The sequence below is a fragment of the Mangifera indica genome, chromosome 11 (genome assembly GCF_011075055.1).
Source record: "Mangifera indica cultivar Alphonso chromosome 11, CATAS_Mindica_2.1, whole genome shotgun sequence".
In the NCBI taxonomy this organism is placed as follows: domain Eukaryota; kingdom Viridiplantae; phylum Streptophyta; class Magnoliopsida; order Sapindales; family Anacardiaceae; genus Mangifera; species Mangifera indica.
In genome coordinates, this window is record NC_058147.1 from 16,935,003 (window position 1) to 16,951,572 (window position 16,570).

General features: G+C 33.5%; 1 pseudogene; it reads left to right on the forward strand.

Annotated features, from left to right (window-relative positions):
• Positions 1-12,760: 12,760 nt before the first annotated feature.
• Positions 12,761-15,537, forward strand: LOC123228796 (annotated as a pseudogene).
• Positions 15,538-16,570: the final 1,033 nt, after the last annotated feature.

Genomic DNA, 16,570 nt, shown 5'->3' on the forward strand with positions numbered 1-16,570 from the left:
CCTACTCTCACTATGTGTACAAATTCAAGCAGTCACGGATGTCATTCTGTATTCTCATGTGAGATAACTTCTTCTATGCTCAAGAGTGAAGAATCCTTTATTAATCAATCATAACCTCTATGTATCTCACAATATGACCGATTACTACCTTTATAGATACCCCAATTATGACGGCACGTTGGATAGTGTCAAACCATACCAATCCTTACATAAGACGATTTGAAGACCTCAAGTTAAAAGATCACATGTACGTTTGGTGTTTAGATGATTTATTCCATAAACATTAGAGCAACCATCCATATGGATATCTTCTAATAGGGTTAGTCTGATGAACATATCTGTAACGTGCACTCATATGTTATATTAAGTTATCTATAATAGCTTCGACATATGTGAACTATCGCTGTTTTTGGTGGAGCCACTCAACATTATGATAATCTTATCATCATTACACGTGCCCTTATTTATTAAAATATCAGGATTATGGACATTTCTAAAATGATCACTTAATATGTACATAAGGTTCCCACAATCAGTCGTCTGATCCCCTCATCATAGTTCCACTATTCTAACGGACTGTTATTCGTATAATTAAAAACATATAAATAGAATAACTGTAAATTACATCCACAAATGCCAAATGAGATTGGCTCTAGGGCACCTATCCTGACAATCTCCCACTTATATTATAACTAATCAGTCATATATCTAATACCAATTTTGACTACATGTCTATCATGCTTTTGTTTAAGTTCATACCTAATAACAAACTTCTTGAAGCTTGTTTAAGTCCATTACTATAATTCTTAACATATTGTAAAAGCTAAAAGAAACAAATCTTAGAGAAAGCAAAAAATGAAGCTAAGGCTTAGGCCATTAGGCATTGATTAGAGCAAATATGAAGCTTTGTGTTTGTTTAAGAGAAGATTATTTGAAAAAAGAGGGAATTGGGATTTTTTTTCTGGTTTGAATGCTTTGGTTTTTGAATTAATTACAAACTAATAATAATGAGGGTATTTTGGTTATTATATTAGAAAAGGGTAAACTAGTTATTTAAATCCTAAACTAACGAAAGACATTAACAAAATTGAATGAGTAATGACATTTTGGATTTTCGAAACTTAGTAGGTAGGATTTTGTCAATGCATGAAACCTTAGGTAGGAATAAGTCTTTTAGCCATAAAACAATATCCACAAACAATGTACACAATTTTATATGCAAATAATGAAATGTTACTTATCCTTAATTTAAAATTATCCATGATGACATGTTATTATTTGTGCATGAAGTTATGCATATTATTTGTGCAGATAACACTAGTCAAAATCAACATGTGTAGATAATTACTAGTATTTGATGTGTGTTATCAACTGATTAGACAATTTTAAATTAAATATAAGATAAAAAGAGATATTCCTACCGAAGGTTTAGTTTTTTTTCAAACTCTCACACATTAAGTTTTGAAAATCCAAATATCCATTAGTCAACTATTACTGTTAAAAAACTTTGTTAGTGTTAAAGGTATAATTATCATCTAACAAGTAATATTAAAAAACAAATTAACTTATTTTTCCATCTTAGTTTTGAAAACCAACAATTTCCTCTCAGCGTAGTTTTAAAAACTTACTTTTTCCCCTCAGGGTTTTCATTTATTTCTCCCCTTCTCCGTTGACCTTTCTTCAACCAAGAAAGTCTTCAACCCGTCTTCTTTCTCTGTTAGTACTTCCTCTTGCCTCCCAAAGACAAATGAATTGACATTATAAGTTGAAAACAAATCAACATGCATTCGAAGATGGCTAGACAGAATTGCTCTATCTAACTCCTAAAAATATAACATTGTTCACTCTTTTTCTTTATTTTTGGCCTCTCAAGTTGGCCGACAACTTGATCTTGTCTTTAGGCCATCTTTGAATACATGTTGATTCATCTTCAGGCCATCTTAGAACGTATGGCAATTAGTTTTTGGGCCATCTTTGAATGCATGTTGATTCTTCTTCGAACACGTGTTGATTTATCTCTAAAGGTGGGAGAGAGCATTGGAAGAAAAAAATGATGGTCATATATCTAACAATAAACTTTTTGAAGCTTATTTAAGTCCAAAAATATGCTTTTGTAGCTTTCATACTTTGTATGCTAGTTCAACAAGAATAAAACCATTGGGTTGCGCCATATAGACATCATCTACAAGGTTTCATAGTCACAATACACAACTATAGCAAGCATAATCCTAATAGACTTAAGCATAATGACTAGTGAAATGGTTTCATAATAGTTAATGCCATACTTTTGAGTGAAACCTTTAGCAACAAATCATGTTTTATAAGTATGCATGTTACTTTCCATGTCAGTTTCATGACATCCAACTATTTGTTAAAATCTAAACTCGAAACAATCTTGTCATAGGTCCTAGGTTTGTCATCATGGATGACTAGTATATCATTATGTCGAGTAAGAGAAAACCAAATCTCTCTAGCTTGTGATATACTCATGTGTTGATGTTGTTCCACCTGAAGTAGAAAAACATCCTCATTATGGTCAACCATCTGTGATAGCACATCGTCCTATCTAACATCTATGATATCCTATGGTTTAGGAATTTCATTAAGTTCCACCCTCCTCCTAGTGTTTCTCTTGAGAATAAATCCCTTTTCAAGGAACACATTGGTGTGAGCAACAAAGACTTTTTACATTTCTAGGTGGTAGAATCAGTATCCTATAGTAACCTTCAAGTACCCCACAAAGATACACTGTTTAGACTTAGAGTTCAACTTATTTAAAGTCAATTTCTTGACATAAATTTCACAACCCAAAATCCTTAACTAATATAGATTGGGTTTTCACCTAATCCATAACTCATATGAAGTTTTACTAATAGATTTAAATAGGGTATGATTCAGTGTATAGGTAACAATTTCTAGGAGATGATCCTAGAAAGACATGGGTAGATTAGTGAAACTCATCATGGACCTAACCAATTTCATTAAAGCTTTATCCCTCTATTTAGATATACTATTATGTTGTGGTGTACCAAGAGGATTGAGTTGAGATACTATCCTATTTTCTTTTAGATATTCTCTGAATTTAGCATTCAGGTATTCACATCCTTGATCATTTTGAAGGATTTTGATTTGCTTCCTAAGTTGATGTTCCATCTTGTTCTTGAATTCTTTGAATTTATCAAAGCATTCATACTTGAGTTTATCAAAAACATATAGTCATATCTATTGAAATCATTAATAAATGTCACAAAGTAGACTTCCTCATATCTGCTAAGCATTATCATGGGCCATACACACTGCTATTTATGATCCTTAACTGTTCAGTTGCCTTTTCATTGTGTATAGTGAAAGGTGTTTTAGCCATCTTACCTAATAAGCATAATTTGTATTAATCATATGACTGGAAGTTAAATGATTGCAAGATTTTTTGTTCAAGAAGTTTTCGTATATGTTCCAATCTTATGTGGCTTAGCGTTCAATGCCATAAATATGTAGCATTCAGATCGTTGAATTTTAATCGCTTATTACTTTGTACATTAAGAATTTCATTATCTAGTTTTAGAATGTATAAACTATTATGCAAATCAGTGGTTCCATAGAGAATATTATTTGAGTTGATGATTATAGTACCACTAATAATAAAAAATAAATATCTTCTTATCCAAAACAGGTGCAAAAACTAAGTTTCTAGAAATAGAAGGAACATAATAACAATTTTTTAATTCTAAACTAACCCAATAAGCAACACCTGCTTCATTTCCAACACATAGATCAAGCTCTTCTTTGGTAAGCAATCTTCTATGTTACAGTCCCTACATATTAGAACAAATATAAGAACCATACTTGTGTCTACAATCGAAGATGAACAAAGAGAATGGTTTAGCTTAATGACAAATATACTTAAAGTAGAGGCTTCAACTGTCTTTTTCTTCTTGTTCTCTAGAAAGGTAATGTAATGTCTCCTTCAGTGACCTGTCTTGCCATAATAGAAACAAACAATCTTTCCCTTTCCCACACCACCTATAGGTTGAGTAGTAATATAAAGTTGCTTCTTCACTTTGGGCTTGGGTTTAGCCTTAGCCTTGACTTTTGGTATTTGGGCTTCAATGACAAGCACATTAGTTGAAGCTACCTTTCATACTTTTTGTTTAGCCTACCAGAGCATGTACAATAATTCTTCAAGGGTTTTCTCTTTTTCACTCAATTTAAAATTTACAATGAAATTAGCCCTCTTTTTAAGAAAGGATTTCAGTATCAAGTCAATGGCAAGCTCATTTTCTATGATAAAACCCAAGTTTGCCAACTACTCAATGTAGCTAATCATCTTGACCACATGAGGGCTAACTTGTCTTCCTACAAATAGTTTACAATAAAAGAGTGCATTTTGACGCCTCATATCATTTAGCGCTCACATGAGTGCCATATAACTCTCAAAGTTATGCAAGTATGGATTGCACATCCATTTCCTCATGTAGTTTTTGAAGCTTATGTGAAATGAATGTCAACATAAGGCACTAAACTTCCACAAAGTCATCAAGATATTTATTTAAAGCATATTTTTTCTTCTGGGTGGCATCAAGACTAGGCTCAAGGGCAACGACCCCTTAAGGATATACAACCTCTTTTCTTGACATAGAATAACCTAAAGATTTCTATACTAGTCAGTGAAGTTACTTCCAATCAGCCTATTATACTTTTCGAGAATGGATCGATATATTGGGTTTAATATGATGATTTTATGATCTAAAATTTTACAAATAAAAGAATTAGTAATTTTATTTAATTATTAATATTTATTTTAATTACGGATTTAATTGATTAAATTGCTCTCACTATTTTTTCTCAAGCTAATAGCCCTCACTGCTGTACTCAAGAAGTTCTAGTGAACTTTCTAGTGGACTGAGATCCATCACATTAATTCTCCCTTTCTCTTTGGAGAACAAGTTCAAATTAATTGAATAAGTAAATTTCAAATGAATCACCAAAATCTCATGATCTAAAGCTAGGTGTTACCCTAAAAAATCATGCGACATCAAATGTGACTTTCAGTATCAATAGAATGGATACTACATATCTCTTTACATCAACAAATGCAATCTCTACTCATGTCTCTAACATACTTCACATTTGCTTTGGTGAAAAAGCAAAATATATTAGTCAAGTCAAACCCAATATGATCAACTCCTAATTTTTTGCCTTGTAGAAGTATACCTCTCGCTTTGGTGAACAAGATTCCAACGAGCAAGGGTTTAATTAGGGCATCATATTGGAAGCCACCAATTAAATCTTAGACTTAATATTCAAGATTAAGGGTTTTAATTAATAGTCTCATCATTTTTAAGCCAGATTTTAGGTGATATTTGCAAAATAAAACCCACACATATATTCTACAACATAAAAATAAAATATGCTAGTATACACTCATAACTAATGTCAAACCCCTTGAGCCAAGAGGGGTTTGACTAGTCAACCTAGGTGAATTTTTATCTTCAAGTCTTTGCATTTGTCCTTTCATATCCAATTTTCTATTATTACATAGTTTTTTTTCTTAATTACATAATTCTAAGAAATAAAAACAACTTAATCTAAATAAGAAAAGGGATAAAGGTAGGTTATGCAGACCCTATTTTATAATTACAACCCAAGATGAAATAAAATAAAAAGAACAACCATAAAGTTTTATTGATTGTGTACTAAGCACCATGCATACATACATCCATACATATACATATCAATTAAAAATTAAATTTTAATTATTATCATCCTAATGTCAAATTATTTTTGGTCTTTAAAGTTTTACAAAATTATAATTCAACCCTAAGCTCAAGAAAATCTCAATTCAATAAAACAAGATTAAACTAATATTTTTAACTTTACTGAGAATGTAGGTAAAGTGTCTAGTTGTGCTTATGAAATTCACCAAATTTCCAAAATGATGCACGGTTTGAAAGCATGACAAAAAGACACTGGGCACGACTAAAAGCCAAGTAAGGTGCATGGTTGACACTATGAAAACGTCACAGCTGGACAAGGGATGTCTAATCATGCACCAAGATATGATGTCATATGGTGTACACCTGACACCCACCATGCACGAGTAGGTTTTAGTCGTGCATAATGGTTTTCTAGAATATGATTTTTGGATTTTCTAATGATGGAAAAATCCAAAAACCTCCCACCTTTAGGCAAACCAATTTGTTGAAGTGAGAGAATATGACATGTAAACTGTACTCACTCCAACAATAACCGTCGAATTATGCAACAACATGATTCAAGTTGATTTTGTGTAATAACACAAAACCTATGGTATTCAACATATTTAGAACTTGTATATATCAACAAAACTCATACGAAACTTCAAAAACCATCACTTAATAATTTAACACATTTTATATTATATATGATACTTAACAAATCATGCAATAGCATGATTGCAAATTATCTTTGCCAATTTTATTCAGTTTCGATTAATGTCAATTACATGCATTCAATAAATAAAAATTAATCAAAACTTATTACAAGTATAAATAAAAATTATGCTAAAAACGATGGCTCTAATACCACTATTGGTTTTTTCAGGGCATTATTAACCGACAATATAGCAAAATTAAAAATTAAGAAAAAATGAAAAAATCCTGAAGAATCTAAACTAGGATACCTGTTTTATGCATTTAAATTATGAATATGAAAAAACACTAATAGGGTGCTTTAGATTTATACTTGTATTGATAGATCCTTCAAAAATTCATGTGGCTTGAGATAGTCTGTACCTTGGTATCCATGCGAAGCATGAACTTAAAAGAAAAAATTTAAACGAAAAGGTTGCTAGGGCTCTTGATTGGCAGGCATGTTCACAGGAGAAGGTTAAAGAATTAAAAACCTTGCGGCTAGGGTTTTTTGTTTGTGTTGTTATTATTTTTCAAACTCATGCTTTTAATTTATGTGTCCAAGTGTCTGAGCACAACTGGAATTTTAACCAAGCATGACACTCATCAACACACAAATATGCACGACTAGTATGTGCATGCACAACTCGCATACCTTGAAGCTTACACGATTAATAGCACATGTATGTGTTAACCAGCATGTTTTTCATTCATGGTGCTGGCCAGCATCATGCATATGCATGGCCAACACGTTCCCCACCAAGTGTATGGTTAGCCTATTAAGATGCATGGTTGTGAACTTGGTTAAAACGTCTTTTAACCCCAATAGACAAACCTGATCTATTCACAATTTCTCTATTAACCTTAAACATCAGGATTTTCAGATTCACCTCTGAGTTTGATTCAACTACTTTATGCGTGTGACCTATAAGCTCTCTATCAAGTCAATAGTGTTCAGATTCAGGCTAAATCTGAACATAGACCAAGATTGGCCTATAACAAAACATCATGGCTATTCGAATGACAAATGTTAGTGGTTCTATCTTAAGTTTATACAATATCATAGTTACATGCGATTCAATCATTTTATCAGCCAATATCTCTCAAGGCTGAGATATATAGAAGTGTGTTTATCCTAGTGGTTCTTGGTATGAACTGGTACTGTAACACCCATAAATTCATCCAAAGGTACTATCATCCAAGATTGTGCTTAATAAACTCAATGTATATGGATTTGGGCTTGCACAGTTGTGTGATGGCCACACACCCATGCATGTGATGGTACCGACAAAATAGTCTTTTTCATTTGATGTTTGATAATTAGGAAAGTATGGATGGCATATATACCTATGATACACATCCAATTATAAGTAGGCACACACCTGTGTATTATGCCCATGCATGGTTAGTAGGTTTGAATTTTGGATAATGATGTATTTCATGGGGATTTTGAAATGTGCTATTAATGGGTAATGACATGCACGCCTATGTGTGAATAGTATGCACTTGTGTGTCGTGATTTTTAATGAAAATAAAAAGAACCTAGATATGTTTAGCTAAGGTATTCATCCTTATTTTTAGAAAAAACATAGAGAATTGAGAAGGCTAAGGAGATCTTTGGAGCTAAGGGAAGCTATAAGTTGAAGTTTTTAGGATTAATTTAAGCCACGAGAAAAGCTTTTGGGTGCCATAGGAAAGTTAAGTAGGCAAACCTTAATCTAAGTCTTATGTATTTTTTATTTCTCTGTAGATTGTTAATCTTGTGGTGATGTAATTTTTATATAGATGTGCTCATGGATTGAGAAAATATATCATAGATTAATTAAATCATTTGATGTTTAGTGTGTGTGTATGTGTGTATAAGTATACACATGTACGTTTGGCTTTATCCTGATAATAGAGAGAGTATATTTTTCTAAGTGATTTATGGCCATGACGTTGGGTGTGAATGGATTAATTATGGATGTCAATTTTATCAAGAACTTTTGTAAGATGCATTCATAATGGCATGTAATGAATGGAATACATTTTTAACTGACATTCGGTATGCTTTAGAGTAAAGCTACTGGGATTAGGTATTGATCAAGTGATTAAGTATGTTTATTATGCAAGTTCATTGCATTGAGACTATCATTTTTTATTATATGGTGACAGAGTCATTTGGCATGAGCTTAGTAATGATATATGGATGAATTTGGTGTTTTTTATGGTATTAAATAGACGAAAGATGCAAAGATGTTCATTATGAAATTATAGAAATTTTGCGACACACGCCCATGTGCTTTTGGGAGAAAATTCTCCATGTGTTAATTAAAGCCATAAGAGTGTGGAATTAGGAATGGACATATGACTATATGGCATAAGATATACGATCGTGTGCCCTACCCCTATGTTATACCCTCGTGTGCCTAGTTGTATGCCCTTGTGTGTAAAGTAATACACCTCCATGTACTTTTGAAAAAATTTGGAAATAATGACATGTGTAGTACATAAAGACTATATGAAGTTTTGATGTTAGTATATAGGTTTGGAAATGACTAATTTACCTCTATAAGGGATGAATGAGAGGAAAATATGGATTAAGGCCCTAACAAAGGCAATATGAGGTTAATATCGAATAAATGTTGGACTATATGAAAGATGACATAAAAGTAATTTGGGTGTATTTGACTATATGAATGATGGCACAAACCTCGATTAGAGTGTTTTTGAGTCAAAACTGGAAACGATGTAATATGATATTGTGATTTGTTACCGAGTTATGTATAGTGTGATCGAACCACTGAGTTGTATGTGATATGGCAGTGAAAGCATCAGGGCTAGTCTATGTGACCTTGATACCTTTAGATGATTATGTATCAGTGTAGGACACCTTAGTATCTAGAATGCTCCTATATGTACTAATGTTGAGCATCTTAGCATCTAAGATACATGTGCGATAGTAAGAGGGGCTCAAGGTCTTACTGCTCTTATGATATGGTATCGATAACCCAAAATCCTGCTAGCATATGCAGTAGGTGTATTTTATTATTAATATTTAGGATGTCTCATGCTTTCACCAAGTGTCTAGGACATCGATACATATCGTTAGGAACTAGTCATCCAAGATAAAAATGTTGTTAATAGCTGCGCACTGGGCATTGAGATCATATGGATAGGCATCAGGGATGTTGGAGAAACATTTATGATACCACAAGGAAACTAACCAAAAGCCACCTATGAGATTAGGATTAACTATGATGTGCATTCATATATTAGATATTGTAAGGTCACCTACTTATTAAGTGTGCTTTAGTCATTGTTTTCCTTTGTAGTTTTACATGTAAGATTGTGAAGCACCGGAAAGGAGGGGGGAAGAGGCAGCGGCAAGCCAACGGTCAACTTAAGGCAAAGGCATTTAGGTCTTTTTTCATGTTGGGTCATATTTATGTGTTTTAGTTTATCTGTGATATTTGTGTACTTTATTTTATGATTTTGGATTTTAGACATTGGGATTATGATTTATTACATTTTTGGGATTGTGAGAGCGAATTATTTATCATGTTATTATTTATTGTTGTATATGTTGGACAAAGTTTTAGTTAGCATGTCTCTTCGAATACCTATTCTAGCTAGTGGTATGTATCTAGAGAGAGGTGTTACAGATTCATATCAATGACTGACACGGATTAGGCTACAACCTACTCCCACTATAGCCACAGACTCAGGTGGTCATAAATGTCATTCGGTATTCTCATGTGAGATATCTTCTCCTTTGTTCAAGAGTGAAAAATCCTTTATTGATTAATCATAGCTTCCATGTATCTCACAATATGACCGATCACTACCTTTATAGGTAACCTAATTACAGTGACATATTGGATAGTGTCAAACCATATCAATCTTTACACAAGATGGTTTGATTACCTTAAGTCAAAAGGTCACAGACACTTGACATGCCCTTACAATAGTAGAACTTGGATAAGAGGATTAGATAACTAATCATGAGAACCTTATGTACATATAAAGTGGCCATTCTAGAAATATTTGTAATACCAACATTATAATGAATAAGGGAACATACAATGATGATAGGACTATTATAGTGTTGAGTGACCCTACCAAACAAGGTGACAATTCTCATATGTCGAAGTTGTTGTAGACAGCTTAGTACAACACATGAATGTATGTTGTAGACCCATTCATCAGATTGACATGACTAGAGGATATCCATATGAATAGTTGCTCTAGTGTTTATGGAATAAATCCTCTGAATACTACAAGTGCATATGATTTTTTGACTTGAGGTTGCTAGACCATCTGGTGTAAGGATTGGTATGGTTTGACACTATTCAAGATGCCACCGTAATTTGAGTAACTATAAAGATAATAATTAACCATACCGTAAGATACATAAAGGCTATGGTTGACCGATTAAAATTCATCACTTTTGAGCATAAAAGAAGATATTTCACATGAGAATACTGAATGACATCCATGACTATTTTGAATTTGTAGCCACAGTTGGATAAGGTTGTAGCCTAATCCGAATTAGTCATTGATATGTATCAGTTCATACTAAGGTACCATTGAAATAGACACATTTTCATATCTTAGCTTTAAGAAATATTGGTTAACAAAATGATTAAATTGCACATAACTGTAATATTGTAAAAGCTTAAAAAATGTTTGTTGAAACTCTAATGTCCAAGTAGCCGTAATGTTTTGCTAGAGGCCAATTTTGGTCTGTGTCTAGATTTGCCCCGAATCCAGATACTACTGATTTGATAGAAAGTTTAGGGGTTACACACATAAAAACATTGAATCAAATTTAAAGGAGTGGATTGTTTGTTAACAATCCTAGTGCTCAGAGCTGAGAGAGAGATCGTGAATAAATTGGGCTTGCCCAAAAGGTTGAGAGGACTCAGTTTGACCATGTTTTACCAGGTGCATAGCCACGCATTTAATGTGTCAACTATGCACTTGATGAAAAAGGTGCTAGCCATGCAAATGCATAATGTCAACTGGTACCATGAAGAGAGAAAACATGCTGACTGGCACATACATATGAAGCTGATAAATTCATTATTTGCATATATTTATGTCATGATTTGCTTAGCTTTTGTTGTGAATTTGTCAGCTTATCAGTATTATTTTCTATGGTTTATCAGAAAGTAGGTTGAAAGATTAATTTGAGCAGATCTAGAGCAAAACTGAAGATATTTTGAGCAAAATCAGAGATTATGATTAGATATATCTTAAGAGACTAATCAAGGCAAGAAGATCAAATTGGAAAATCTTATCAAGTGATTACACTTTGGCCAATCAAAGAGGAGCCTAATTACAATCCAATTTGGAAAAGAAGTGGGTAAAATTGGGGAGGGAATTTGTCAAATAATTGAATTCCTATTTTTTAGCCTTGATATCTTATCATTAGGATGTGTTTTACGTTAAATAGAGAGAAAAAGGGAGGCAGCTTTTATGTTATGTATTGTTTTTTTTCTCTTTGTAATTTCTTCTTTTGAAAATGAATGGCTAGTTTTATAGTTCGGTTCAAGGGGACGACTCTATCTCCATCATCGGTTGTGAGAAGTAAAGTTGTGATTCGTAATTCTTTGTATTCAAGTATTTATTTCTTTCTTAATTTGACTTTATGAAATTAATTACTATTTCTCACTTGTTGAATTGGTTTGAGATTGCATATATGCTTTCTAGTTCATCTCAATCCGTAATTGTTGTTAGGAATTAGAGTAAGAGGCAAAGTGAATTAACTGGATACCTTATTTTTTCATGTTAATTTACTAGGAAGAAATGAAACAAGTTGAATCATTTAAGCTTTTGAATAGTTGCTTGGAATAAATTTACATTCTCTGGTTTTATAGCTTTTATTGAATGAATGAGAATTCTTTTTCAATATTGAAATTGTTTGATAATAAGGAATTGATTCGAAGCTTTTTCCAGTTGATTTTACTATTGAATGTCTTGATTTCTTTTAGCTTTAAACGAAATCGAATTTATTTGCTTGAATTAAAGATGATTATGTCACTTCAATGATCAATCAAATTTATGGAATGGATGTTTAACCCTTGAATTGGATTACTTTAATTGGATTGGTTTTCTTATTTATTTATTTATTTTATTTTATATTAAAACTCTTAATTAAAAAATATATATATATATAAAAACCTCACTCTCAATATTGGTTTTCTTTTGTAGGAAGTTTATAATAAAATTTCCCTTGGGATTCGATCTAGTTTTCACTGTCACACTACAATTAAAATTTTGTTGACAGTAAAAATTAATATTATTTTTGGAGGTTTTGACGGACCACCAAAAATTTGGCGCCATTGCCGAGGAAGTTTTTATTTATATTTCCTTTAACAGTGAACTGATTTATGCCAAGATCTTCTCATACAGGTGAGCTAATCTTTGATCCAGAGATTGAGAAAACAGCAAAGGCTAATAGGAAAGCAAAAAGACAAGAGGACAACCTTCAAACCTCAATGCTTTGCAGTAGTGGCTTTGAAAGTGACGAAGAAGTAGTTTTTGAAGAGGAGGAAATGGAGGAACAAAGGACACTAAAGGAGTTAGCAACTCTTGACATGAACCAACAACCTTTATGCATTGAATTTCCTAATATTAATGTAGCTTTTGAATTAAAATCGGGACTGATTCATTTGTTGCCTACCTTTCATGGCCTTGTAGGTAAGGACCCCCACAAACACCTGAAGGAATTCCATGTAGTTTGTTCAACCATGAAGCCACAAGGAGTGACGGAGGAACAAATAAAATTGAGAGCTTTCCCATTCTCGTTGGCAGACAAAGCGAAAGACTAGCTTTACTACCTTCCTTCGGGATCAATAAGAACGTGGAATGGTTTAAAGAGGAAGTTCCTGGAAAAGTTCTTTCTAGCTTCAAGAGCTGGAACAATTCAAAAGGAAATTAGCGGGATCCGTCAATACAATGGAGAGACTTTGTACGAGTATTGGAAGCGATTTAATCAGCTATGCGCGAGTTGTCCATATCACCAAATTCCTGATCAATTATTACTACAGTATTTTTATGAAGGATTATTGCCTATGGATCGAAACATGATAGACGCTGCTAAGGAGGAGCACTTGTAGAAAAGACACCTAAGGCAGCAAGAAATTTAATCTCGAAAATGGCAGCCAACTCGCAGCAATTTGGAGTAAGGATAAACCATACGCTTAAAAAGGTAAATGAGGTAAGAAGTTCTAATATTGAGACTCAACTTTCAAAACTAACCTCTCTTGTTAGACAAGTTGCTTTAGGACAGGTTCAGAATTCCAGAGTATGTGGTATTTGCTCAGTTCAAGAACATTCCACTGACATGTGCCCATAACTACAAGAAGACGTGATTCCTCAGGTAAATGCAGTCAACAGGCTTGTTAATCAACCAAGGAAGTACGATCCTTATGCAAATCAATACAATCCTGGTTGGAGAGACCACCCCAACTTGAGATATGGACAATCTAATAACCGGCCACAACATCAGTTTATTGATTACAATAAACCTACACACTCACAGAACCATGGAAGCCAAGGTATGTCTTTAGAGGAAATTGTGAAAGCTTTAACCACTAATATAAAAATGTTTCAACAGGAAACGAAAGCTAGCCTTCAAAATTTGGAAATCCAAATTTCACAACTTGCATCTTTCATGAGTAAAATTGAAGCAAACAAGGGAAAGTTGCCATCTCAAGTGAAGATTAACCCAAGAGAGAATGCTAGCACCATGATTCTTCGAAGTGGCGAAGAAGTGCAGACTATTACGCCTAATTTGGTAGAACCTAAGGGAAACAAAAAGGAAACAAAACTTGTAACTGTAGATGCACAAACTGAAGAGGTAAGTAGTAAACCCATTGTTTCCTAGTCAAAAATACTGATTACACCTCCTTTCCCTAGCAGATTGGCGAAAACAAAAAAAGAAGAGACAGAGCAAGAAATTTTGGAGACCTTTCAGAAAGTTGAAATCAATATTCCATTGTTGGATGCAATCAAGTAGGTGCCACGATATGCCAAATTTCTCAAGGAACTGTGCACCAACAAAAAGAAGTTGAAAACTGATGAGAAAATAAGTGTTGGTGAGAATGTGTCTGTGATAATCCAAAGGAAATTGCCTTAAAAAATGCAAAGATCCAGGTATGTTCACTATACCATGTGTAATTGGCAAAAATAAGGTAGAAAAAGCTATGCTTGATTTGGGAGCATCAATTAATGTTATGCCACTTTCAATTTATAAAGCTTTGAATTTCGGACCTTTGAAAGAAACAAGGGTAGTAATTCAATTAGCGGATAGGTCTAATTCATATCCTGAAGGCATTGTAGAGGATGTTTTACTTAGAGTAAATGAGCTTATTTTCCTGTGGATTTTTATATCATTGACATGGATGATGATTTTGCTTCAAATTCAACTCGTATATTATTAGGCCGACCATTTATGAAAACGGCAAGAACTAAGATTGATGTGCATAAGGGTACTTTATCTTTAGAATTTGAGGGAGAAGTAGTAACATTTAACATCTTTGATGCTATGAAATATCTAGAAAATTCTGAATTTGTTTTTTGTGTTGATATGATTGACCCAATTGTGCAAGATGATTTTGAGCAGAACTTTGTGAAAGATAAGTTAGACATTATGTTAAAGCATAACAAGACAGATAAAGATTTAAGGCTGGAAAATAATGATGACATAAAAGAAGCAATTATGTCTTTGCATTCGCTACCCGAAATGCCCAGCAGGTTAGTTAACTCACCTATGCAATTACCAAGTTCTCACGAAAGAGTTTTACTTTCTATTGAACAGGCCCCAAAACTGGAATTGAAGTCTTTACCCAAGCATTTGAGGTATGTGTATTTGGGAAAGAATGAAACCTTACCGGTGATCATTGCAAATGATTTAACTGGAAACCAGGAGGAAAAGCTATTACAGGTTTTGAAAGAGCATAAGACAGTAATTGGGTGGACATTGTCAAACATAAAGGGGATCAACCCTTCAATTTGTATGCATCGAATCTTATTTGAAAATGATGCCAAGCCAATAAGGGAGCCTCCACACAAATTGAATCTAGCCATGAAAGAGGTTGTTATGAAGGAGATTTTGAAGTTATTAGACCAAGGAATCATCTATCCCATATCCGACAATCAGTAGGTAAGTCCAGTTCATGTAGTTCCCAAGAAGACCGGTCTCACACTTGTTCCCAATGAAAAAAATGAACTCGTCCCTATGAGAGTTCAAAATAGGTGGAGAATGTGTATCCACTTCAGAAACTTGAATGCAACCACGAGGAAGGATCATTTCCCACTTCCATTCATCGACCAAATGCTTGAAAGATTGACAGGTAAATCTTTTTTCGGTTTCTTAGATGGATTTTTTGGTTATTATCAAATAGTTATAGCTCTAGAAGACCAAGAAAAGACAACTTTTACTTGCCCATTTGGAACCTTTGCTTATCGTCGTATGCCTTTTGGATTATGTAATGCCCCAGGAACATTCCAAAGATGCATGATGAGTATTTTTTCTGACTTGATTGAAAATTGCATTGAAATTTTTATGGATGATTTTACCATTTATGGCAATTCTTTCGATCAATTTTTGGATCACTTGACTAAAGTTTTGCAACGATGCATTGACACAAACTTAGTTCTTAATTATGAAAAATGCCATTTTATGGTCCAACAAGGAATAGTTTTGGGTCATGTAGTTTCAACTAGGGGTATTGAGGTTAACAAGGCTAAGGTTGATTTGATTATAAGCTTACCATACCTTACTAATGTTAGGGAAATTCGTAGTTTTCTTGGCCATGCAGGTTTCTACAGGCGGTTCATTAAAAAATTCTCAAAAATTGCATAACCATTATCAAGGTTATTGCAAAAGGATGTACCATTCGACTTCGAAAAGGAGTCTTAAATGGCTTTTGACAAACTGAAGGTACTGCTCACTTCGACGCCAATTATACAGCCACCAAATTAGGATATGCCTTTTGAGATCATGTACGACGCGAGTGCATATGCTATAGGAGCTGTGCTTGGACAAAGAAATGGAAAGAACAGTCATGTCATTTACTATGCGTCAAGGACTCTGAACTCTGCTCATTGCAACTATTCAACCACAGAAAAGGAGCTTTTAGCTATTGTGTTTGCTGTAGATAAATTTAGATCATATTTATTAGGAACTAAAGTGA